This window comes from Neofelis nebulosa, chromosome 1 (genome assembly GCF_028018385.1).
Source record: "Neofelis nebulosa isolate mNeoNeb1 chromosome 1, mNeoNeb1.pri, whole genome shotgun sequence".
Taxonomy (NCBI): Eukaryota; Metazoa; Chordata; class Mammalia; order Carnivora; family Felidae; genus Neofelis; species Neofelis nebulosa.
This window is the reverse complement of record NC_080782.1, coordinates 29,513,188-29,539,274: the sequence shown is the minus strand read 5'-3', so window position 1 is coordinate 29,539,274 and position 26,087 is coordinate 29,513,188. Positions and strand designations below refer to the sequence as shown.

The 26,087-nt window shown below is 41.8% G+C and overlaps 1 protein-coding gene and 1 pseudogene across 2 annotated transcripts in view; one reads left to right on the top strand and one right to left on the bottom strand.

Annotated features, from left to right (window-relative positions):
* The window catches only part of RANBP3L (RAN binding protein 3 like), a 286,469-nt gene that overhangs the window by 49,205 nt on the left and 211,177 nt on the right, over nucleotides 1–26,087 (top strand). The gene's annotated exons all lie outside the window — the stretch shown is intronic.
* On the bottom strand, nucleotides 265–22,143 carry LOC131489065 (small ribosomal subunit protein eS6-like; annotated as a pseudogene).

Sequence of the window (26,087 nt, the reverse complement as noted above, 5' to 3'; positions counted from 1 at the left end):
CACCCGACCTCCACCTAGCGCGGGTCTTTGTTCCCGTGGCTCCCTCGGGAGGGGTTTTACCCCTGGAACAGGTTGACAAAGAGATGGAATTTAAAATGGCCCTTGCTCTTGCGGGGGGAGGGAAATGTGCTGTGCGGGGGGCTTCGGGTTGTTTGCCTGGAAGTGGCTTCCACGTAGCAGGAAGTTTCTTTGCCTTGCTGCCTCCTTCCCTGAACTCCAGATTCAGCCGCATTTATTTTTCCTCGGGGTCCTTTCAGTTTCTGCCTAATGAGACCGGTGGCAGCTGAGTGTGTGACTGACACTCGGTATGTACAGCTTGTATTCATCTTCCTGAGAAAGGGCATTGCACAATAAAGGATTGCCATGGGCAACAGCGGTGGCATTTCGGAGAGCCCCAGCCGCCACCGTGCACCGCCCCGGGGGAAGGAAACAGCGCGCGCAGAACCAGCGAGCGGCTGGAGGGAGGCGGGACTTCTAAAGTAATTAAAATATTCATGTGCAGGGGGACCTTGAGTTCCTTTCTCTTTGCCCATTAGACCTCTTTACTTTTTACCCACAGACGGTTCTCCTGATTTCCAGGGCACAAAAGCCAAGTCGAGGCTGGAGGGAAATACTTTTGGAGTAAAATCAAATCAGTTGCAAATGAGTTACAACATCTCAATTGCCTTAATAGATCAAACAAAACTTCTCTGTGTTACTCCAGGCACCAGAACCGAAACCCTCCTTGGAGTTCCCCAGCTAAAAAACCCGTAAATCTTTGGCCTGCCTATAGCAAGGTCCCAAGCAATGCCCTTGAGGGCTCACCCAGGGCACAGTGACTTGGAAACAGAGTTTGCTGAGCACGTGGCCTGCCAGGATGGTGTAACTAGCAAACTAGCTGGAATGAGCGCGCCAGTTTCAGGCCAGTGAATTCTTCTGTCAGGCCAGAAGTAGATTTGACTTACTTTGCACCCCGTGTATTGCCTGGGGAGAGGGTGGGCAAGTGAAGCGGGGGTTTTTTTGTGTGTTGGTAGCTCAATTGATAATTCCAGCCAGGCTGGCTGCCCGTACCCTCCCTGTTCCCCCATTCCACCTTCTCTCCCGGTTCTGTCTTCAGAACAGAATTCTGTGTACTGCACATAAACGAGCATCGGATAGGCACACACCTCCTTGCTTCAAGTGGGTCCCTTTTTTAATAGAGCTGGCTGGTGCTTTAAAGTCTAACTTTAAAAACAGGTGGATTGAATTGAGATTTATAGATTTCAAGTTGAAAAAAACAAACTCAGTTTTATTGATAAAAGTAATTTACCAATTGGCATAAAATAAACTGCATGTACTTAAAGTATATAGTTTGGTAAGTTTAGACATATGTATACACCCATGAACTCATCACCATAATCAAGATAATGGACATATTCATCCCCTCCAAGAGTTCCTTCTTGCCCCTTTGGAACCCATCCCTCTCCCCTCTTCCTGGCCCCTGCCCACACCACTCCTATACTTCAAGCAACCACAGATCTGCTTTCTTTCATAATAGATTTGTTTTCATTTACTAGAAACTTATATAAATGGATTCACACATGTGTACTCTTTTTTGGCCTGGCTCCTTTTACTCAGCATAATTATTTTGAGATTTATCTATGTTGAGTGAACTTTTGTTTTATGTCTGATCTTATTTATTTGTTACTCTTAGAAAATCTCATTTTTTTTTTTTAAATTTTTTTTCAACGTTTATTTATTTTTTTGGGACAGAGAGAGACAGAGCATGAACGGGGGAGGGACAGAGAGAGAGGGAGACACAGAATCGGAAACAGGCTCCAGGCTCTGAGCCATCAGCCCAGAGCCTGACGCGGGGCTCGAACTCACGGACCGTGAGATCGTGACCTGGCTGAAGTCGGACGCTTAACCGACTGCGCCACCCAGGCGCCCCGAAAATCTCATTTTTGACTAGACTCAACTTAGAGGTAGAAGCTTCCAGAAAGAACAGCCTCTGTGTCTTGGCAATCTGTTCCCGGTGTTTCTCTTTGGCTTTCTTCATTCTCTTGGCCAAAAGTTTAGTATATTTTGCAGCCTCTTCCTTTTTTTAACCTAGTATGCTATTTCTTCAGAGAGATGTTTGTGTAACATGACATGTGGAGGAACAAGATGTTGAATCTTGGGCACTTTGTTTCTAGGTTTCTTACTGTCTTTGTTTAGGCTCTTTCTCACAATGTACTGGTAGACATAATCTTCTTGAGAGAGATTGAAAAGATTTCTGCTAGCTCTTTTGGGTCCCAGGAGACAAGGCACAGTAATATCAGTGAGTCTAGGAATATCGCCTCCCTGTTTTGTTTTGTTTTGTTTTGTTTTTACAATAATCAAGTTGAGAACACTAAGATTGACATCCACTGTCCAACCTGGAAAAGATTTGCGCTTTCTTTCTTCAGTCCTCCTTGGTCTGTAATGGGAGTGCCCCTTACACAGTAGCAGGCAGACACAGTCATGGGTCAAGACACCATGCCTCAGGGAGAATCCTTGTCTATAGTTCCCACCACTGATTGGGACCATACAACCCTTCCATTCCTCAATCAGAGCATCAGCAGCAATTTCTGTGGTCATATGCTTCTCATAAAAGGTACGAAATTTGCATTTATTGTCCACTTTGATGAGTTTCTGGCAGCCAGTAGCTGGGAAAGAGAGGTTCAGCTTCACCCTGAAGCAGCCGACCACCTCTAAGGTGCCCTGAAAAAGAGCTGTGTTGGGGCGCCTGGGTGGCTCAGTCGGGAGGGCCTCATGACTTTGGTCGTGATCTCACAGTTCATGGGTTCGAGCCCTGCATCAGGCTCAGCGCTGACAGCTCAGAACCTGGAGCCTGCTGCAGATTCCGTGGCTCCCTCTCTCTGTGTTCCTCCCCTTCCTGTGCTGTCTCTCAAAAAAAAAAAAAAAAAAAAAATTAAAAAATTAAAAAAGAGCTATGTTGAGTGAACTTTATTAGTCTGTAACTTTCAAATAATTGGTCCATTTTAAAGTTGTTAAATTTATTGGTATAAAATTTCTTGCTCATTTATTTTTTTAAGTTTATTTATTTATTTTGAAAGAACGCACAGGTAGGGAGGGGAAGGGAGAGAGGGAGAGAGAGCAAATCCGAAGCAGGCTCTGCACTGAAAGTGCAGAACCTGATGCGGGGCTTATACTCATGAAACTTGAGATCATGATCTGAGTCGAAGTCAGGCACTTAACTGACTGAGTCATGTGGACCTGGCATAATATTTGTAGAATTTAAGATACATTCACCTCTGTCATTTCTAATATTATTAGTTTTTGTTTTCTCTGTTTTTTTTTTTTTTCTTGATAATTCTATTTGGAGGTTCTTCAGTGTTATTGATATTCTCAAGCAGCTTTTGGTTTCATTGATTTCCCGACTGTTATTCTGTCTTCTGTTCATTGATTTTTGCTCTGATATTTATTCCTTCCTTCCTTCTACTTTACTTTAATTCCTTGGTTTAATTTGCTTTTCTTTTTTTAAATTTCTTTAAGTGGAAGCTGAAGTCATTGATTTGAGAACTTTTTTCTTTCTAATATAGATAGTTACTACTATACATTTATCTCTAAGTACTGCTTTAGCTGCATCCCATATGTTTTGATGTTATTTTTCTTCTTTTTAATTAATTTTTTTTAATGTTTATTTATTTTTGAGAGAATGAGAGACAGAGCATGAGTGGGGGAGGGGTAGAGAGAGAGGGAGACACAGAATCCAAAGCAGGCTCCAGGCTCTGAGCTGTCAGCACAGAGCCTGATGTGGGGCTCGAACCCACAGACTGGGAGATCATGACCAGAGCCAAAGTCAGACACTTAACTGACTGAACCACCCAGGCTCCCTATTCTTTTTAATTTTTAAATACTTTCTAATTTCTCTTTGATTTCTTTTTTGGCTCATAAGTTTAGAAGTTTATTACTTCTACACTTTAAATATATACAATTTTGTGTCAATTAAATAAAACTGTTAAAAATGTGTATTACTTAGTTTCCAAATATTTGGGAGTTTTCCAGATCTTGCTATTATTGGTTTCTAATTTAATTCCACTGTGGTCACATGAAAAGATGCTCAGTGTTGCTCCTCATCAGGGAAATACAAATCAAAACCACACTCAGTTATCACCTCACAACAGTCAGAGTGGCCAAAATGAACAAATCAGGAGACTATAGATGCTGAAGAGGATGTGGAGAAACGGGAACCCTCTTGCACTGTTGGTGGGAATGCAAATTGGTGTAGCCACTCTGGAAAACAGTGTGGCGGTTTCTCAGAAAATTAAAAATACACCTACCCTATGACCCAGCAGTAGCACTGCTAGGAATTTACCCAAGGGATACAGGAGTACTGATGCATAGGGGCACTTGTATCCCAATGTTTATAGCAGCACTCTCAACAATAGCCAAATTATGGAAAGAGCCTAAATGTCCATCAACTGATGAATGGATAAAGAAATTGTGGTTTATATACACAATGCAGTACTACATGGCAATGAGAAAGAATGAAATACGGCCCTTTGTAGTAACGTGGATGGCACTGGAGAGTGTGATGCTAAGTGAAATAAGCCATACAGAGAAAGACAGATACCATATGGTTTCACTCTTATGTGGATCCTGAGAAACTTAACAGAAACCCATAGGGGAGGGGAAGGGAAAAAAAAAAAAAAGAGGTTAGAGTGGGAGAGAGCCAAAGCATAAGAGACTCTTAAAAACTGAGAACAAACTGAGGGTTGATGGGGGTGGGAGGGAGTGGAGGGTGGGTGATGGGTATTGAGGAGGGCACGTTTTGGGATGAGCACTGGGTGTTGTATGGAAACCAATTTGACAATAAACTTCATATATTGAAAAAAATAATAATTCCACTGTGGTCAGAGAAATACTTTGTATGACATGAATCCTCTTAAATTGACACAGATTTGTTTTGTTCAGAATATGGTCTGTGTTCTGCATGCAATTGAAAAGAATGTGTAGTCTGTTGTTGTGTGGAATGTTCTAGAAATGTCAATTAGGTCAAGATGATAGTGTTATTCAAGATGTCTGTATCTTACCTGATTTTCTGTCTACTTTTCCTATCAATTATTGAGAGATAGATTTTGAAATCTGCAATTATAATTATAGATTTGGAAAATTTGTTCTAAAGTTCCATCAATTTTTTGTTTCATGCATTTTGAAGCTCTGTTATTGGATACATTCATTTTTGGAATTGTTATGTCTTCTAGAAGAATTGACAGACTCCTTTATCATTATGTAATGAGCTTCTCTAACCCTGGCAATATTCTTTACTTTAAAAACTGTCTGATATTAAAATAGTCACACTATCTTTGTTTTGATTAGTGTTAACACCGTACATCTTTTCCCATCTATATTAGTTTCCTATTGCTGCTATAACAAGTTACTACAAACTTAGTGGCTTTAAACAACACAAATTTGTTATGTTATAGTTCTGGAGGTCAGAAGTCCAAAATCAGGTTTGTTGGCCTAAAGTCAAGGTATCATCAGGTTTGGTTCCTTCTGGAAGCTCTGGGGAAGAATCCATTTCCCCGCCTTTTCTACTTTCAGGATGCTTTAACTTAGGGCCCCTTCCTCCATCCTTACAGCCAACAGCATAGCATCATTATATTCCCCTTAATTATCTCTGCTTCCATTGTCACATGGCTTCTCTAGCTCTGACCCTCTTGCCTCGCTCACATAAAGACTCCCATGATTACAATAGGACCACTTGGATAATTTCCTCATCTCAAGATCCTTAATCACATCTGTGAGATCCCTGTTTCCATGTAAGGTAATGTGAACACAGTTTCCAGGGATTAGGATGTGGTTATCTTTGGGGAACCATTATTCAGCCAACCATGCCATTCTTTTCTTTTAACCTATTTGTTTCTTGTATTTAAAGTAGGTTTATGGTAGGCAGCAGGTTCTTTTTTTAAAAAATTATTTTAATTATAGTGTTTAGGCAATTTATGTTTAATGTAACTATTGATAAAGTTGAGTTCAAATCTTCCCTTTGCCATGTTTTCTACTTGTCTCATCTGTTCCTTGTTCTCTTTCTCTTCATTTGTGCCTTTAGTCTGCTATAACAAAATGTCACAGACTGGGTAGCTTATAAACAATACAAATTGACTTTCAATGATTCTGGAGATTGGAATTCTGAAATAGGGTGCCTGTATGACTGAGTGAAAGCCTTCTTTCCAGTTGAAGACTTCTTGTGTCCTTACCTGGTAGAAGTAGATAGAGATATCTCTAAAGTCTCTTTTCTAAGGGCACCAATCCCATTCATGAAGGCTCTGCCCTCATGATCTAATCGTGTCTCAAAGGTCTTACCTGCCAATACCATCAACTTGGACATTAGGATTTCAACACATGAATTTTGGAGGGATACAGTCAGACCATAGTATGCCCTTCTTTGGGATTAAGTATCTTTGATGATTCCATTTTAACTCTGAATTTGGATAATGGCTATAAATCTGTTGTATTTTTTTAGTGGTTGCTTTGTGGTTTATAGTAAACATCTTTAACTTACCACAATATATCTTCATGTGATATCATACCATTTCAAATACAGTATTAGAACCTGATTCTGGTGTACTTTCATTTCTTCCTCCTGATCTTTGCACAATGATTATTTACATTCTACTTTAAATACATTATAAACCTCACAACAGGTTTTTCCCCCCCTTAAAGTGAATTATCACTCAAAGAGGTTTAAATAATAAGGAAAAAATATTTGATTTATATTTACATAGTTACACTTTCTAGCACTCTTGTGCTGGTAATGTCTTCTTTCAGCTTTTATATCTCTGAAAAAAATAATTATTTCACACTTTTTAAAAAGATATTTTTGCTGGGTATAGAATTCCATTTCGTTACTTTGAATATGTGCCCTAGTCCCTTCTGACTTGCATTCTTTTCACTAGGAGTCTGATATAATTATCTGATAAATTATCTTTGTTTTTTTGCAATAGGCCATATGATGACGTCCCTACATGCTTTTTTTTTAAGACTTTATTTATTTATTTATTTTGAGAGAGAGAGAGTGGCATGTGCACACAAATAGGAGGGGGGCAGAGAGAGAGGGAGAGAGAGAATCCCAAGCAGGCTTCAAGCCCAACCTGGGGCTCGATCTCACAACCAGAACCATGAGATTATGACCTGATCCAAAATCCAGAGTCTGATGCTTAACCAACTGACGTAATCATTTAATCATTTCTTCTTGTTTCTTATACTTGGATTTTGTTGAATTTCTTAGATCTGTGAGTTTATAGTTTTCATTAAATTTCTGACCATTATTTCCATTATTATTATTATTATTATTATTATTATTATTTCTTCTTCCTACTTCAGGAGCTCCAATTCCCTATATATCAGGCCGCTTGAAATTGTCCCAGATCTCACTGATGCTCTGTTCGTCTTTTTCTTCAGTCTTTTCTCTATTTTTCATTTGAATACTTTCTATTATAATATCATTAAGTTTACTAATCTAACAGTATGATCCTTTTGGGTCTTACTTTTAGATTTTGTTAGGCAGGATCAGAGCAGTTTTTAGTTTAGGGCTAATTTTCCGCCATTACTAAGGTAAAACTTTTGGATATATGCTAGCTGACAACTCTGAATTACGAGGTTTTCTTCTCTGGTTTGTGGAACCAGGAACTTTTTTTTGGCATTGTGTGACCTTTGGTTATTCCTTCTACTCTCATTGGATACCCCCTCCCCCCAACTTCAGCCTGCCTCAGGGTCATTTCCTGACTTACAAATGTTGCTCAGCACTCTACTGAAGACTTGTGAGTCATCTGCAGATCTCAAGAGCTCTCTGAGTCCTGTTCTCTCCAGCAGTCTCCCATACAGACTCTAGCTATGGGGAGACCAATCTTCTCAGACTCTCAGCTCTGTCTCCTCACTTAGGGATGATGCTGGCTCTAGTTAGGTTTTTCCTTTCTCTTCCACATCCTGGAAACTGCTCTAGGCAGTAAGATGGGACACATGTAGATTCATTTCATTTGTTTCTCCTCTTTTAGTGTTCATTGTCTTTCAATACCTGATGTTTAATGTCTTGAAAACCATTGTGTCATGCATTTTGTCTGGGCTTTTTAGTTGTTTCAGGTGAGAGAATAATTTAGTTCATGACATTTCATCTCAAATCACAGAAGTTCTGCAACCCTTCACTTAATTTTTTTTTTTAAAAACTATTGTGTTTATTCAAGTAGGGACTCTACAATTAGATTTTAAGGTGTATTTCCTTGATTAAGGGCCTTTCAGAGAATCAGGTAGCTAGAACCTGAGAGGTAAAATAAAAGATATCATTTCCCAAAATGCAAGTGAAGTGCCTCTGAAATAAAAATGGAAGTCATTTAGAAATTAGAGTACTGTTTATAAGAATTAATGTAGTCATCTACATTTATCTACCTATTACATAAATATTGAGAGATAATTATCTGATTCTCATGTTTCTGCATTTCTTTATTTTGGACTATCTTCTCAAAGATGTTTATGTAGCAAACAGCTTGGAAGTTAGAGATAGAATCTTGTAGAGCAGAAGACAAGATTGCCTATAAACCTGGTATAAAAAAGATTTCTCCCGCTGGAGCCAAGGTCAGACTTTTTGCTTTGTTTGCTTTTTGGCCATTATAAAGGATTCAGGTTCTGTAAACTCCTGTAAAGCAACCCAATGCAAGTGTGGGTGTCACTTGGTCATCTTTTCATTGCCTGTGGGAATTTGGGCCTGAAAAACTGGTACAAATATTTTGATGCTTATGCCCTTTGCTGTGCTGTGAGTAATAAAGTCTTTTGTCTCTGACCCAGGAATCTCATATCTTTTGCCAGCATCCATGGATCTGTGTAAGGTTAGTTTGTTTGCTTGCAAAGAGGGTAACATACCAGATTCTTTACAGAGTTGACAGTGATAAAGAGCATATTTACCTAGGCTGCTGGCAATTTGACTATGTTTCCTTATACCAACAAGAACCAAACTTACAGAAAGTGGCAGAGATGGAGGGACGAGGACTATATGGGAGGAATCAAGATGAGTGGCAGCTATGGTATGACCATGTTCTGTGGCTTATAAGAAGTAAAGCATCATAAAGAAGTAAAGTAAAACACCAGGTGGTGTTACTGTATTATACTTATTAAGGGATCTGAGGATATTCAGCTTGGAGAAGGGAAGACTAGGCAGAGCAAGATAGCCATAATCAACTATGTGAAGAATTTTGAAATAAAGAGTAGAAGTATGTTTACTTATTAGTGAGACCTAATCCTCTTTCTAATCTTAGGTGGGTGCTGCCCCTATAAGAGATGTAATCCACAGTTAGTGGGAAAGGAAATATTGTCAAAGACAAATCTCATGTGCATATCACCAATAGGCATTCTGTTTAGGATAAGAAAGATAAAAATGTACAAGTTCAAAGGAAAGAATCCCCAACCTTGGGCAAAGGGCCAAGGTGGGGCTTCAAGGGGTTACTCCTGTTGTGCTGTCCTATCCCCTCTGGCCTTACAACTGCAGTGTCAGACTTCTTACATCCTAAGGCTTTCTTTCCTTAGGTGAGAAGTGCCTGAGGCTTTATTTAATCTCTTTCACCCAGCAGTCTTCAACCATGACTGATGAAAACTGGTTCCGGGCGCCTGGGTAGCTCAGTCGGTTGAGCGTCCGACTTCGGCTCAGGTCATGATCTGGCGGTTTGTGAGTTCGAGCCCCGCGTCGGGCTCTGGGCTGACGGCTCAGAGCCTGGAACCTGCTTCTGATTCTGTGTCTCCCTCTCTCTCTGCCCCTTCCCCATTCATGCTCTGTCTCTCTCTGTCTCAAAAATAAATAAACATTAAAAAAAAAATTAAAAAAAAAAGAAAACTGGTTCATAAATCTTCAGCTCCTTTGCATCTTGGGTTTGGTAGCTTCAAAGCACACGTTCTAACTGATTCTTTGTGTTCCCAAATTTATGCTCCAGTTACTTCCAGCAGAAATGGACTCTATCATGCACTGTTTATTTGCTGCCTTCTTTTTCCTGTCTCATTTCCCATCTCTTTACTGGAATCACCTCTCCCCCTCCCCCTCCCCCGAACTCCTTGTACTTGAATCTTTTTATCAGGATCTGTAACCAAACTAAGCAGGTAAAGGGAAGGGGATATGGACACACTGAAATAATTACATTTGAGGAACCATCCGACTAAAATTTGTACATCAGAAAGTTGATAATCCCCTCAGTGAGGCTCTGCAGCTAAACTGTAATGCAGTTATTGGCAAGAGGAATGGGTTTTTTAAATGTCCCTTAGGACATGTCCCCTTTGAAGGAGAAAAATGTCCTGAAAACCGTGGTGCAATGCCTGCTCAGGAACATAAAACAGATGTCTTTAAAACCCTATCAGTGAGGTTGGGAGTCCAGAGGGCTTTGATGGCTCCAGCCTTGTGCTTTATTTGCTTGCAAGATATTTTACATTTGCCAGAGCTTCTGGGGTTGCCATAGTATTTGTAAACAAAACTCTGTGGTCAACAGACTCTGGGGTGGTACAACAATGCTAAGGGAAGTTTGGGGAAGGCAGGGTGCTCTTGCTGGGAAAGAGTCTTGAAAAATGACATCTTGAAAAGGTCATAGAACACAAAGCAATGGAACTGGCTGCCTCCAAGATTGGGATCAGTCACATCGACCCGGTTCACTCCCTTTCTTTCCTCTTCTGGGTTCTTCTCAGCAGATGCTTCCATAATGATGGGAAAGAAGTTAAAATCATATGAAGAAATTTCCCAGGTGCCATGGAGGGTGTGGCGAGAGAGACCTCTGGGTTTCTGATAATTAATAATCAAATCTCTGCTGAGGAGCTCATAACTGCCTGCTATTCTCTCTTCTTTGAAAGATATTAGTTGCACAAACATTTATCACACAATTGCAAAATGCTGAACTCTGCAACAGATAGTGGGGAATATAAAGATGATTAAGATACAGCTCCTGTCCTCAGGAGACCCCTGACCAGCAGGAGACACTATAGGGTGATGAATACGATCACAGCAGCACCATTCACAGTGGTCAGCAGAGGAGAGAGTGGGTAACTTGGTGGTGGGTTGCATCCTCCTTGGAGGGCAGGGTGGGCCAGAGACCATAGGTTTTACTGAGTATTTACTATGTGCCAGGCACCATTCTAAGTATATACATGTATTAACTAATACCAAACTGCACAAGTACTTTTATCCCCAGATAAGTGAACTGAGAAGTTAAGTAACATGCTTAAGGTTACACAGCTAAGCCAGAATTCAGTGCCCCAGCCTTTACAGTCTTAACGACTACATGGTGCTGCAAAAAAACCATTTCCAGGGTTCAGCATAGGAAAAATTGATGTATATTAGTGATCTTTTTCCTTTTAAAGTTTATTTATTTATTTTTAGAGAAAGAGAGAGTGCATGCAGGCAGGGGAGGGGCACAGAGAGAGAGAGAAGGAGAGAGAGAATCCCAAGCAGGCTCCATCCACACTGCCAACACAGAGCCTGATGCATGGCTTGATGTCATAAACCGTGAGATCATGACCTGAGTTGAAATCAAGAGTTGGACACCTAACCAGCTGAGTCACCCAGGCACCCCAAAGTTTGTGATCTTTAACACGTTTTACAGGTGCTCTGGTGGACTATAAACTAGAGTCCCAGATGTGAGACTAGGATCTAGGATTTCCCAGGGCATTAGAGTCCCTATCAGCAAAATGACCACAAAGTTCCTATTTCAGGAAACTGCTTCTAGAACCTGTTTAGAAATCCCTCTTCTCCCGGGGCGCCTGGGTGACTTTGTCAGTTGAGTGTCCAGCTCTTGATTTCAGCTTGAGTCATGATCTCAGGGTCATAAGATCAAGCCCCACATCAGGTTCTGCACTGGGCATGGAGCCTATTTGGGATTCTCTCTCTCTCTCTCTCTCTTAAAAAAAAAAAAAAAGGAAAGAAAGAAATCCCTCTTCTCCCAAAGATGGTGACTAGGGTTCAGGCAGGCTGCCAGAGGTTTATGTATTAAAATGCAAACACGACAGGATCCTGAGAGTATAAAGAACAGCTTTATACTGTTCTTTATACAGTATAGAGAACAGTCCATAAGTCTTCCCAGAGCCAGATCATTGTCATTATCTTGATCAAGATCATTATCTTGAAAACAGAGACCCTTAAGAGTTTTGGAGCAGAAGAGTCCCAAACAGGACCTAGTGTGCTAGGGCTGGCCTGAGGCAGAGCCAGAAAGAAGCCATTTTGCAGAAGGAAAAATGCCTAGAAAGAATGAACATATACATAATCCAGAATAAGCTTTGTGATGATGGGGAGATTGGGTGGACCCCAGGCAAGAGGAGCCTCGATAAGAGCAAACAGACATGACTAAGAAAAAATGGGCTTCTAATACCTAGGTGGTGAATACTCTGACTTGGCTGACTTTGGTTTCAATGAGGAAACCTGGGCCAGAGTGGGAAAGGGCCTTCTCCTTCAGGACCAGGAGGAGCTAGAGGAATGACCTCAGCCTTTGCTATAGGTGTAGAACTCAGGTGTGCTGGACAGCAAGACAGTAACCTGGAGGGTAGGGGCCTTGTGCCTGGCAGGAAGAAGGAAGACAGAGAGAGCCTGGATGGATCTGTTTAAACTCTAGCCAAGCTACTGAGTAACATGCCACAGTGTTCAACTGTTCTCAGCGTGAAATTTCCTCATGCTGTGGCAGAGTTCATTTGGGATCTTGAGCTGACTGCATGTGCTAGACTTTTTCAGAGAGGAGAGGAAGAGGGGAAAATTGGCTCTGGACATGCTTGTTAATAGAGAATGCCTTCTACCCTCCTTCCTTCCCTACCTTAATTAAGAAAAAAAAAAAAGTAGTAAAATGCACATAGTTTTAAAGGTCACAGAGGTCTATAAGATTAGTTAGGAGAGGGGCACCTGGATGGCTCAGTTGATTAAACATCCAACTTCGACTCAGGTCATGATCTCACAGTTTGTGAGTTCGAGCCTCTCGTCGGGCTCTGTGCTGACGGCTAGGAGCCTAGAGCCTGTTTCAGATTCTGTGTCTCCCTCTCTCTGTGCCCCTCCCCTGCTTGCGCTTTCTCTCAAAAATAAATAAACATTAAGGGGCATCTGGGTGGCGCAGTCGGTTAAGCGTCCGACTTCAGCCAGGTCACGATCTCGCGGTCCGTGAGTTCGAGCCCCGCGTCGGGCTCTGGGCTGATGGCTCAGAGCCTGGAGCCTGTTTCCGATTCTGTGTCTCCCTCTCTCTCTGCCCCTCCCCCGTTCATGCTCTGTCTCTCTCTGTCCCAAAAATAAAAATAAATAAATAAATAAATAAATAAACATTAAAGATTAGTTAGGAGAAAAGCAACAAATTGTATAACATGACTGTCCTGGGAGGGACGTTGGGGGTCTGGCTCTAAAATATAGTCTTTAACCAGTCCTGTTTATTTCAGCTACCCTGTCCAGCTCCCCTCCTTCTAGAGGCACGTGCTGCTAATTTCCAAAACTTTTGAGGATTTCTTGGTGCAAACCAAATTGTTTCTCAGCTTTCTGGTTTAGGGAATACATTCATGTATTTTCTGCCTTCCAAATTTTTGCTCTTTGTTCCTTCTATCATGGACTACTGGCCTTTTAGATTTATTAATTTTTTTTTTTTTTTAACATTTTAAATTTATTTTTGGGACAGAGAGAGACAGAGCATGAACGGGGGAGGGGCAGAGAGAGAGGGAGACACAGAATCGGAAACAGGCTCCAGGCTCCGAGCCATCAGCCCAGAGCCTGACGCGGGGCTCGAACTCACGGGCCGCGAGATCGTGACCTGGCTGAAGTCGGACGCTTAACCGACTGCGCCACCCAGGCGCCCCTTTTTATTAATTTTTTTAATGTATTTTTTTAATGTATTTCTGAGAGAGGGAGAGATGGCACGAGCAGGGGAAGGGCAGAGAGAGAAGGAGAAAGAGGATCCGAAGCAGGCTCTGTGCTGACAGTAGACAGCCTGATGCGGGGCTCAAAGTCACTAACTGTGAGAGATCATGACCTGAGCCGAAGCGAAAGCTCAACTGACTGAGTCACCCAGGAGCTCTGGCTTTTTAGATTTATGTCTTAAGAAAAAAATAACCCTTTATTGGCATTTTTAAGTGTATTTTGGGAGGAAAGTAGACAGTTGTGTTCCATCTGCGGATTTTGTCAGAAGTAACTTACTTCGATTTTTTAAATCTTTATTTGGTGACTATGAAAAAATCAACGGTATGAGTCACTATGCGTGGGAGTCTCTCTAGTTGGTTAGTCAGTCAGTCAGTCAGTCTGTCCATCAGTGTCTTATCCCATGCCCAGGGATCCATCGTCTGTGTTATCACAATGCTTTTGGCTGATCTTGGTTTCAAAAGAGATATTAAATCAGGTGGGAGGTGGGAGGGCAGAAATAAGATCACCTCATCATCTTTTAGGAGCAGATGGTAAATGCCTAGGCTCTCTTGTATTTTGAAGCAAGCCTTCCTCACTGATTATCTAGATCCATACCTGAAGATTCATATCATCAAAGAGACAAGCCATGGAATCTCCAGGATGTAGAGTAGTGGGGATAAAGCTATCCATTGGATAGATGCCTCCAGCTGGAGACCCAACAGGAATCTCCCTTCCCCAGGGCACCTGAGTGGCTCAGTTGGTTGGGCGTCCAACTCTGGATTTCGGTTTAGGTCATGATCTCACAGTCACAGAGCCTGCTTGGGATTCTCCCTCTCCCTCTTTCTGCCCTTCCCCTGTTCTCTCTCTCTCTCTCTTAAAATAGGTAAATAAACTTAAACAAAAAAAAAGAACCTCCCTTCCCACATTGATAAACTGACTCTCTGTTATCACTTAGGCAAAGCCAATGAGTGGTGACAAGAAAGGGGAAGCTTTTGCTTCAATATATTGGAGAGAGCAGAAATTCTCATCTGTGTGCTGACAGGAACTTAGGGAAAGGAAGAAAATGCCTCTACTCTCACATTTTCCATTACCAATGGCTCCTTGTTTGGGGACACAAATATACTTGAGCGAGGACTACATTATGTGCCCTGAAGGGTCCTAGTCCATAGTGGACTCTTGGTGGTCAGTCTGTAGGTCCCGCAGGCATAGGATCCAAGAAGGTGGTGGGGGAGGGTGCGGAGAGTATAGATGCCAAAGGAAACTTGCCTAGCTTCCCAGGTGTGTTGACAACTGGCAGGACCTATTAGGTGTCCATAGTACCAGGGCAGGGAAGCTTTTCTTTGGGGCAGTGGCATATGTGATTTGATTCACAGCTTAAAGAAGTGGAACCCCAGGAAGCAGCACTTAGAATACAGCTTCTCTGGACACTAGCATTCCTTGGCTTGTCTTAGCCCTTCATGCCATGTGCCCCGCTTTAGAGCTTTCACTGCCAAGACTTGGAACAGTTTAGGATTGTCCCTTCTCAATGAGTCAGTCCTTCTCAACAGCCACCAGGAAGTTCAAGCAAGAGTGTTCATAGGAGCTGGAGTAACACTACCCGGGACTTATCCTCCATTCTCTGAGATCATTCCAGAGATTTGGGACAGCATTTCCCATGGAGTAGCAAGACTGGAGGAACAACGGAGGGTGCTAGTTAAAAGTGAATACCCCAGGACTCACCCCAGGTTTTCCAAATAGATAATTTCTTGAGTTAGAGGGGACACGCCTAGCCATATTCATTTCTTAGAAACAGAGTTCTCAGTTAATTCTTCTATACGCTAAACATTTGGGAAACTTTAGGCTGTTTTCCAACTTGATAAAAATCTCCTATGTTTTAGGCTTTTTCCCCCAAGATTTGATCCAGAGCATCTGGAATGGAGTGTGGGACTTTGTATTTCCAGCAGGTATCCCATGTGATTCTTACCAGAAAAGTTGGAGAAAGGCTAAGGGATGTAGGAGTAATGAGAGACAGGCCCAGGTCTTCTCTGCCTGGCTAATCCTCAAAATTACCTGAGGAGTTTAGAAAAGGTACATACAGGTGTCCCTTACTTTTCGAAAGTTCACAATTGCACCCCCTTGGTGTTTATGAAAGACCTACATTAGTACCGTATTTGTTTTTGCTACCTGGAAGAAATCCAGAGATGATTTACACTTTTATGATAAACAACAAAACCAAAAATAGCGTTGAGCATTTATTTCACAGCAAGTCGTTATAGAGGCAGTGCACCCCCAGCAAGGAGGGTGGCTTCGCCAAGCTCCCTCTCTGGTAGGTATACTTAGTATTTCAGCATCAGGCTGCCAGAGCTTTGGACTGTGCGAACATCTGTACTTGAGCTCTATTTATTTTGTGTATCTGTCAGCAAACTGTGTCCTAAGGTATCAAAAAAGCCTAAGGGAGGTTATTCTTTGGATCTAGGCACTAAAAATTTTCCATATAAATTAATGATACTTGCTTCTTCACCTTACACCATTTTGGCTTACCAAAGATTTCATTGGAACATTCTACTTTTGGACAGTGGGGGAAATGGGTACATTTAGCCCATTCCTGATGACCGATTCAGTAGGTTCTTATCCATATAAGTATAATTATTATGCACACACCTGGGCTAGAAGTACCACCTATGCTCTCCATCAAGCTGGCCCGGTTTCCATGAATTCCATGAATGCTTCCAGTAGGAAGCATTTGAAAAGAGTGTCTTTTCTGGAAAAGGAGTTCACTCAAGAAATGATGATGGAAGTTTACAATTGGAAATGGAAATGATGGAGATGATGATGCCAATTTACAATTGACATAGCACTTTTGCATGCTTTATCGAGTTTGATTGCCACATTGTACGGTTATGACGTAGATATTTTTACTCTGTTACCTTATGGATGAAGAGCATGAAGCTCAGAGAGGTTCTATAACCTGCCCAAAGTCCCACAGTTTGTGTGGGAGTAGGTGTGGGAGCAGCAATTTGTCTCTAGTCCCATTTAAATAAGTAGATGAGGCAAGAAAATTAACAAAGGAGTATTTGCCCAAGGGATTGGGGTAGCATTGGTGTGGGTCTCCTCTGTGGGTGAAAGGCTCTGTGGGGCTTGGCCAGAGAAGAGGAGGAAACAGTTATGATGCTAGTGTGCTCACTTTTATTTGTTCCTGGTGCCACTGGTAGCCTTCGGTGGGATGTTGCCATTGAGGTCTCCCACTTCTCTGTCTCCCAGAGTCAACATGACCTAAACCGGCCTACACTCTGCTGTGGCCAGACCGAAGGCCACACTGCAAACCTTGACCGAGGGCATGGGGAGTCAGGGCTACACAGCTTATTTTTCTTTATACAAAGGCTGCTGGCCCTTTGAGGACTAGTCCTTGTTGTCATTAGCTCCAGTGAATGTGACCAAGTGGACCTACCCGCCCTGACCATAACGACAGTGACATAACAACCGCTGACATTTCACAACTTGTGAAATGCTCCAGAAGTCAGCAAGCTTTGTGAGAAGTGGACTTCTTTTTCCTGTGGCTCATCATTGGAACCCCCACCAAACAACTGCTAGATAAGTATTTATTAACAGGAACAGGGACTCTAGCAAGATCCTGTGCTAGGGCCTAACTCACAAGGGTTAAGACCAAGGGATAAGAAGACCCTCTTGTTCACATGACTGAGACTGGATTCCATTGGACCCCGCCTTGTAGTCTTATTCACAGGAGAACAATCACATCCATCCCAGCCCTCGAGGTCCTGGGGGGAAGCAAAAGGTTCAGAGAAGAAAGAGGGACAGGGGCCTCAACACCCTGCTTGTTATCTGAGCATAATTTGCTTGCTGTTGTAATGAAGAAGAAAACAAGAGGAAGGGGTGAAGTGTGAATAGGAGCAGGCTGCAGAGTGATCCAAGAGTGGCTGGCTCCCTGGAAGGTTCGATTGTATTGGCCTGTATTTCACTGGCTGCCAACTTATTCTGATCCAAAAATGGCATGGGATTGTTGGCACTAGAATCCTCCTTATCACACACTAGGAAATAATCCCAAATAGTTGGAGCAAAATGTGAGGGTGAGGTTTGGGTAGGTAATGGGATAGAAGGAGCAGAAGGGTGCAGGGCAGTGAAGGAATTCAGAGTCCGGAAGAGACCATATTTGTTTTCCTATCTCTTTCATCAGTGAAGTCACAGGCCCCTGAGTCGGCATGACAAAGGGAAGAATGAGGGTAGAGGCAGAAAAAGAGAGTGAGAGCAGAAGAAGAAAAAAATCTGTAGTAAGGAAACTGACCCTGAGGAGAGAGAAGGACGTGGCTCGGCTTCTGGGCATGTCTTGAGTGGATATGTGTGTGCACGTGAACACACACACACACATTCACACACACCTACCTCTTTGCCAGCTCCAAGCCTGCAAGTTAGCCAAGAGTGAATTTTTAGATTACTCATCTTAACCATCCCTTTTATTTTATTTTGAGATTTTTTAAGTTTATTTATTTATTTTGAGAGAGAGGAAGAGACAGTGTGAGCAGGGGAGGGGCAGAGACAGAGAGAGAGAGAGAGAGAGAGGGAGGGAGGGAGGGAGGGAGGGAGAGAGAGAGAATCCCAAGAAGGGTCTGCAGGGCCAGCACAGTGCCTGACGAGAGACTCAAACTCATGAAGTGTGAGATCATGACTTGAGCCAAAATCAAGGGTCAGATGCTTAACCGACTGAGCCATCCAGGTGCTTCACCATCTTTTAAAGTATAATTAGCATTAGGAACATTTTTTTTGCCTTTATGAGTCCTTTCCCTTAAACCACATTAATGTATTTGTATCACATTAATAGATAATTTTATGTTTACTTATTTTTTTTAACCTCACAGCCACACTTCTGACCTCTAATTGAACGTAAATACTTTTCATGGGCAGGCAAAGTATCGTTTCATTTATTTCCTACTCCACGCCCCGGAGAACCTGCATGCTCCTCAGCATATGTCACATGCTTCATAAATGACTAATTGGTGACATCTTCACAGGAAGGAAAGATTCGTGGCTTTCCTGGGTGGTGTCAACCAGTAGCTGGGCTTGGCCAGGGCCCAGTAGCAGTTCCGCCAGGGTGATTCTTACTCCGTATTCTGGAATGTTCAGCCTACTTTACAGTCACTTGGTCCCACAAGGTTCAGCATCTTTTCTCATGGTGAACCTCCCAACCCAGCATGGCTGTAGCTTGGAACCCTGCTATATGACTGGCCTTGAGATATCCTTTCCAGGACCATGTTCTCAGTGACACGGTGTTCTCACACAGTACTTCTGGTACTTCGGCTAATCTGACTTCTTTGGCTGGGGCCCAGTGATGGCCTCTGTAACCCTGTTTCTGAGCCAAGGAAAGTCATGTTATAGCAAAGATCTCGTGAAACAAGAATACCCAACTACTCTTTGAAAAGAATTTCAGAAAATTCTGAGTCAAGCTTGCCATCTGCTGAAACTTTTTTTTTTTCACCAGCCCCACCCACATCGATTAATGAGATCCCTAATCCACTCAGAACCTCATCCCAGCCTCCTCTCCATCTCCTAAGGGAGAGGGAACATTCACCTGCTTGGAATTTATACTGCAGAGAATTCCTAAGGAAACCTAACAAAAGGTAAATGAAAGGAGAGGCTCAGGCAATTGGATCCTTTCAGACTCACCACTGAAATTCTTCTAACCCAGGAGACGGCCATATTGGTGCCTCTACAGAGGACATGGAGAGACCAGGGTTGTTGGTTCTGGGAAATGAAAAATCCCAGTGCTGCTGGGAGAAAGCTGAGTCAGATTGGCTAGAATCTTGCTCCTAAAGATTCTGGCTCAGTAGGGCTGAGGCCCACCTGGGAATCTGATGCAGAAAGTCTATAGACTGTGCTGTGAGAAACCCAACATTTGTAAATTCCAAGGGCAGACGTTGGTCCTCAGCTCCTTCCATCTCCCTCACTGCCATCACTACCACCATCTAGGAAATATTTATCATCTGATGGCCCAGGTTCGACTCACTGCAAAGCTAGCACATTCCTTGCTAGACCACATAAAATTCCAGGGACCCCAGCAGCTGCAATATACATGTATGCATGTGCACCTGAAATACGGTAGTGAGACTGAGGAACTGAACATTTCATGTTATTGCTTTTTAACTAATTTTAGTTTAAATGTAAATAGCTACATGAGTCCAGTGTCTACCATGTTACATAGGGCAGAATTAGAGGCAGGGAGGAAGAACCTGATCAGCTCCTGGCTTTGGATCAGGTCACTGTTTCCAAAATCAACCCATTGGAAAGTACCAAGTCTAACAGCTGGGAGAATCTGGACATACTTAGAATAACTTGGATGATATGTGTGAATTGACCATTTCTCCCACCCCTCCCAGTACACAGCGTGGTATGACCTTGATGATCACCAACCTCCTTCCACTCATGGAGGTCCTATACTGGAAGGGTTATGTTGCCTTTTTCAGTAATCCTAGGAGAGCAAGGATGGGACTTTGTGCTACTGAGAATGGGGAAAATTGAGAGTGATAATGAAGCCAACCCTTTGTGCTACTATAGCTGAATTGTTTGACCAAACCCCAGCAGTGTGGTATAGTAGGGAAGGGTCTGGGCCCCAAAGCCGGAAGCTTGGGTTGAATCTTACCTTTGCCACTTGACATCTGCATAACCTTGAGCAAATTACTCCTTAAACTTCAGTTTCTTCCTCTGTAGAATGGGAATGATAACAATAGTTCCAACTTCATGAAGTTGCAAAAGTTTAGCAGTTCTTATATTCTTTAGTCTTCTGACCCTTTTCCACTCTGAAAAACTGATGACGACCCCCCCAAAAGGACATTTTTTGAGTTAAATCTCTACATAGTATTAGAAATAGAAATAAGAACATTAAAACATATTAATTGATTTAAATATAAAACCATTACATATTAGCATAACTTATTTTTGTGTTATTTTCCGAAACAAAAGTAGTGAAAAGTGTGACATTGTTTTACATTTTTGCAGATCTCTTTCATGTCTGGCTTAAGAGAAAACAGCTATGTTCTTATCTCTGTGCTTCTGTGTTCCTTCTGTGGAATGGTTATGTTATGTTTACACTGTGTTGTTTGGGTCAAAGTATATGGTGAAAATTTGGCCTCACTCGGGTTTTTAATTGGAAAAGAGAGAAGTATTTTTATAGTGTTTTCAGATAATTGTGGGGCTTTTTCTTTGCTACGTAAAACTTGAAAATCGAATGGTTTTTAAAGATTAATTGCAATGTGGAATCTGAAACCATCAAACTTTCCATATTTTTCACACTAAAACCTATTGTTTTAGCATGTACTTTTAATGCATCTTTTACCCATGAGTAATTTCGTAATATCATGAATTAGTCACTTGGGAAATATTGGCTCATTAAGTTATGCTGATTTTCCAAATGTTATATTTTATTATGCAGTATCAAAAAAGCATAGTTGATAATCTCACCTCCAATATCATCAGAAGTTTTTAAGTATTGGCAATCTTCTAGGACAGTAGTGCTTGCATTCCTCTTGTGGCCCACAGATCTTAGGTTTATCCAAAGAGTAAAACAAGATGAAGATGGCAATTAATGACATTGTATTTTTTTTTAAGTTTATTTATTTATTTTGAGGGAGAGAGTGAGTGCAAGTGGGAGGGGCAGAGAGGAGAGATGGAATCCCAAGCAGACTGCACCAGTTCAGGGCCTGATGCAGGGCTTGAACTCACTGACTGTGAGATCATGACCTGGGCTGAGATCAAGAATCAGACACTTAACCAACTGTGCCATCCAGGCACCCCTAGGGCTTTTTGTTTTTGTTTCTTTAATCTCTCTCTGATTGTTGTTTTTTTTCCAGTAATTAATTTTGTTATATTTGGTATGTTTACATTTTGAAAAACCTTATGGGAGGATTGTCCATTTTTTATTCAGTAACCCGGGATATTGGAGTACATACTTCTGTCATTTCTATACAGTCCAGAGATGAAGGATTCAATGAAGAATAATCAGATTTATTAAAGAGGATATCTTGGCACATAGTTAGAATGATTTTGACTTCCATGTAGAAAAAGAAGTAAGATGATTTGTTCAGTAGCTAGGTAGGTGCTATGCCCAAAACTTTAGGCATAACAAATCACCTCAGATCTAAGTGGCTTAGTACAAGGAAAGCATTTCTCATTTCTTGTGTTTTCTGTAGGTCAGGAATTTGGGAATTGCGCAGCTGGGCAGTTCTGGCTAGGGGGCTGTATAAGGTTTCAGTCAGATGCTGGCTTTCAGCAGGAGGCCCCAGTCCTTCACCATGCAGACTTCTCCATAAGGCTCCTTGAGTGTCCTGATACATGCCGACTGGCTTCCCCCAGAGCAAGTGACCCAAAAGAGGGTAAGGCAGAAACCACATGTCTTTTATGCCATAGCCTCAGAAGTCACATGTCATTTCTGCAATATCCTATTGGTTATACAGATCAGCCCTTTTTAATGTAGAAGAGACTCTACAAGGGTGTGAATATGAGGAGAGAATTGTTGGGGGCCATTTTGGAGGCTGACTATCACAGGCTATTTTAGGTATAGGGTTGCCTTTTCCACCTGTAGAGGCTTTATTTAGGCTTCATTACCAAGGAGCTTACAGAATACCTATTCAGGAGCATAGAAACCCACACAACTTAGTGTCAGACCAGGGGACCCATTTCCCAGTGAGGGAGATTGGGAGCAGGGCCATGATAATGGGGTCCAGTTTTGTATCGCATACTGCACCATCCAGAAGCAGCTGGTGTCTTAGGTGGCACCACAGTCTTCTAAAATTGCAGCAGACACTCCAGCTCAGAGCTAATACTTTGGGATGATGGTCTGTCATCATTCAGCATGTGGTATGTATATTAAGCATAAGCCTCTATATGATGCTGTGTCACCAACAAGAACAAATGGGTCTAGGAAACAAGCAGTGGAAACAAGAGTGGTCTCACTGGTGATTTTTATGTTTCTTGTCCCTTTAAGTCTATTTCTGTAGAATTGAAGGTCTTGATCCCCAAAGTAGGAACATTTTTGCAGGGTACACAGCAGGGTTCCCATTGAACTACAAGTTACAGTTGTGTCCAGGTTCCAGTAGGCAAGAAGGAAGTCCTCATACTGACAGTGGTAATTTACTGTTAGTCTTGGTCCTCTGAAAAGCAGACATCATGGCAGGATTAGACATGTAGGGATTTTATTGGAGCAAACGCCAAAGGAAGAAAATGAATCATGTGAGGTTGGGAGAGTGGTCAGACTGTGATGCAAGTCTGATCCGAAGGAAGTGGAGAGGAAACAAAGGTTGGGTAGGAGGGTCCTAGACCGCTGTGCAGTCTTCAGAAGTCTCAACAAGGCCACTGGGAGCCCTTAACCCAAAGTCAACCACCAGAGGAGTCCCATGTCTCCCAGGAAGGGCCACCATAGTATCCCCACAGTGCCCATTCATTGGCCAGGAGCAGCCTGTGGGAAGTGCAGCCTCAAATTTCAGAGCCAGCACCTGGGGCCCTTGGTCAGTTACACTCCCTATAGTTGGAGTTCTGCTGAGTGCATTCTCATGGCTGCCATACTGATCCTGGTTCACAGGAAATGGTAAGACTGCTTTTATACAAGGAGGAAATGAGGAATGCCATGTATAACCTCCTGGTGCTTCCTTGCCTCATTACAACTGTGAATATATGAATATGTGTGCATATTATGTGCATAGGATTATAAGAGCAGGAAGAAAAATATGGGAGGATACAAATTAACTTGTGAACATGGCATGGAAGATAATATTGATTTGTTGATGGAAGCCATTCTTGATCCCCTTTTCCACAGCCACTTTCCAGTCAGGGATGGCCATGTGACACAGTTCTGGCTCGAGAGACATAAGCACAATTGTACTGGTTGTCATGTCTCCACCCCCTCCCCCCCCCAACCCCACCCCCAACACTGGCTTCCTCATCAGGATATGTGCTCAATGCGTGAAGCTGGAGCAGCCATTTTGAGGCAATGAAAGAAAGGCCAAAAGGATTGCCAGCAGTAGAGTATCTTTAGAACTCATTATGAGAACAAACTGGACACCTATGTTTTACTCACAGTAAATATGTATTCTATCATATAGGATACTTTGGGTTATGTGAATTCATGTGGTGAAGGGGTAAGTCAAGGCTTAGAAAAGCAAATATAAGTAAGACCCACTTAAAAAAATCATACATATGATCACATGTAATCATTTACATGCATAGGTCTATATATGTTTTGATAGATGTAAAAGCCAATAAAATGATTAAATATTAAAAAAGTAATAATGTCAATTTAATCTATTTTTAAACTTTACTGGCATATAACTTATATATTTAAATTTTCATTATTTTAGTTATACCTTATTTAAACATTTTTAATATAGTACATATTTTTTCTTTGCCAGATCTTGATTTTACTCATCTTAAACAAAACAAAAACAAAAACTTAGATTCTGTAGACCTTCTTTACTGTTTATTTTCTAATTCATAAAGTCTTTCCTTACCTTTGTCATTTCTTTCCTTCTACTTATTTTTGGGATACTGTGCTCATTTTCTAACTCTGAGTTGAATGCTCAGCATTAATTTTTAGCTTTTATGTATTTATTTTTGTATGTAATAAATCCTGGCCAAAACATGAATGTTGGTCTAACGCAATTAGTGATGGGCTCCCATTTTCTGTCCAGCCCCTATTCTTTTTTTAAAATTTTTTTTTTCAACATTTTTTATTTATTTTTGGGACAGAGAGAGACAGAGCATGAACGGGGGAGGGGCAGAGAGAGAGGGAGACACAGAATCGGAAACAGGCTCCAGGCTCCGAGCCATCAGCCCAGAGCCTGACGCGGGGCTCGAACTCACGGACCGCGAGATCGTGACCTGGCTGAAGTCGGACGCTTAACCGACTGCGCCACCCAGGCGCCCCCAGCCCCTATTCTTAATCAGGAGGCAGATTGAAGTTCTCGTCCTCTTTATAGGTGGGAGAGGGCTGGGCAAAGGTGAAATGGCAGGCAATGGAGACAGGAGGTGGGTCCTCAGCCAGTTACTCCCCCCAGAAGTCTTGTCAGTAGCAAGCTCCAGTAGATGATCACCACCAGGTGGTGCCCAACCTCAATGGGGACCATTCAAGAAAGGGGATCTCTAGATCTCCTTGCCCATGGACTTCTTTTTCTTTTCTTCTTTTTTTTATCCTTTCTTTATCTTATTGTATTGTTTTTATTACACTATTCCTCCTTATATTTCAAATATTTTACTGGTTACAGTAAAAGTTTTATCGTGCATACTTCACTAGTTATTCAATCTTTATTTGTTTTCCTTCCCCAAATACAAGGATTTAAGATACCTCCTCACATTTCCCACGCCATTGTTCTTTAGTATTTCCTTTAACTTGCTTTTGGCTCTTCCAAATTAGCTCTTATTTTTGTTACTGTTGTTTCAACTCAATGCTCATTTCTCTGCTCATTTGTTCCCATTTATTTTAAGATTCAACTTGTGTTTCTTTCTAAAATACATTCAATTAGTAGCTTTTCCAGCAATGGACGTCAGGGATAAATTTCTTTAGGCTTATTTTTAAAAATACCTTTATTTCATCCTCATTCAGGAACAACAGCTTAGTTGGGTATAGAAGAGAAACTCTTCTATTTTTGCTACTGATAATTTTGTGGTCAACCTACTTGTCATTTCTTTTAGGTTTTCTGTCTTTTCAGGAGCTGTTAAGTGTTTTATTTGTTTGTTTGTTTGTTTAAAAGTTTGGCTCCAGGGTGCCTGGGTGGCTCAGTCAGTTAAGCATCTGACTTCGGCTCACATCATGATCTCACTCTTCCTGAGTTTGAGCCCCACATAGGCTCTGTGCTGACAGCTCAGAGCCTGGAGCTTGTTTCCAATTCTGTGTCTCCCTCTCTCTGACCCTCCCCCGTTCATGCTCTGTCTCTCTTTGTCTCAAAAATAAATAAATGTTTAAAAAGATTTTAAAAGTTTGGCTCCAACGTGTGTATCTGTATGGCTTTTTTGTTTATTTTCTTTTATGCTACTTGGGACTCAATGGCCTTCTTAAATTCTGGAAAATTCCCTGCTATTATTTCTTTGAGTTTCCTCAAACCCCCTTCCCTCCATTCTCTTCTGTAATTTATATTTGATTTAGATTTAAAAATCCAAATATATCAGTCAACTCTCATGGTTTCTTAAACTCTCTTTGATATTTTCTGTTCTTATTTTTCTGTGTTTTATTCTGGATGATTTTCTCATCAATCTACCAGTTCACTAGTTCTTTTTAAGTGCATCTCCT